This window comes from Lottia gigantea (genome assembly GCF_000327385.1).
Source record: "Lottia gigantea unplaced genomic scaffold LOTGIsca_281, whole genome shotgun sequence".
Classification (NCBI taxonomy): domain Eukaryota; kingdom Metazoa; phylum Mollusca; class Gastropoda; family Lottiidae; genus Lottia; species Lottia gigantea.
Window position 1 is genome coordinate 1,991 of NW_008708903.1, and position 1,214 is coordinate 3,204.

Genomic DNA, 1,214 nt, shown 5'->3' on the forward strand with positions numbered 1-1,214 from the left:
AAATGTATTTAAACTGTTATATTATAGATCGTGGTTGTTATAATTTGAAATGTATTTAAACTGTTATATTATAGATTGTGGTTGTTATAATTTGAAATGTATTTAAACTGTTATATTATAGATCATGGTTGTTATATTTTGAAATGTATTTAAACTGTTATATTATAGATCGTGGTTGTTATATTTTGAAATGTATTTAAACTGTTATATTATAGATCGTGGTTGTTATATTTTGAAATGTATTTAAACTGTTATATTATAGATTGTGGTTGTTATATTTTGAAATGTATTTAAACTGTTATATTATAGATCGTGGTTGTTATATTTTGAAATGTATTTAAACTGTTATATTATAGATTGTGGTTGTTATATTTTGAAATGTATTTAAACTGTTATATTATAGATTGTGGTTGTTATATTTTGAAATGTATTTAAACTGTTATATTATAGATTGTGGTTGTTATAATTTGAAATGTATTTAAACTGTTATATTATAGATTGTGGTTGTTATATTTTGAAATGTATTTAAACTGTTATATTATAGATTGTGGTTGTTATATTTTGAAATGTATTTAAACTGTTATATTATAGATCGTGGTTGTTATATTTTGAAATGTATTTAAACTGTTATATTATAGATTGTGGTTGTTATATTATAGATGTGTAAATGGTGTACGAACTGTAAAAAAGGATTGTGTATAGCTAAAGATGCTGATTGTGCCACGGAAAATAAATGTCAGATATTACAACATTCTGTGGTTAAAGCACGTAGTTGTCCGGAATATATCTGTCCTGCTGCCGACTGTAAAAAATGTCTAGCTCTTGGTTCTTGTATGTGGACACGTAACTTTAAAAAGACTGGTAAGAGAATTTTTTTTATTACAAGGAGAAATCCAAACTCTTGTCAAATCTGTAAATTTTATAAGTGAAATATTGTTTCATTATAAAGAAAAAAAGAAATTCACATCTTAACGAGACGGGTGATTTAGGTTAAAATATGTTCCTGAATTCTTTTCATAATGTTCCTCTTATAAATGAAATATTCTTTGTTTCTATTATCATGTAAGTTTTTAATATTATTATAATTCTAATCTACAGGTGAAATAGCTCATACGTTTGCCTCAACACCTAAACATAACTGGACTTGTATAGCCTCTACATTAAAAACTAAAGTATCAGGGTCACAACCTGAGGTTTGTCCTAAACCTTGTTAT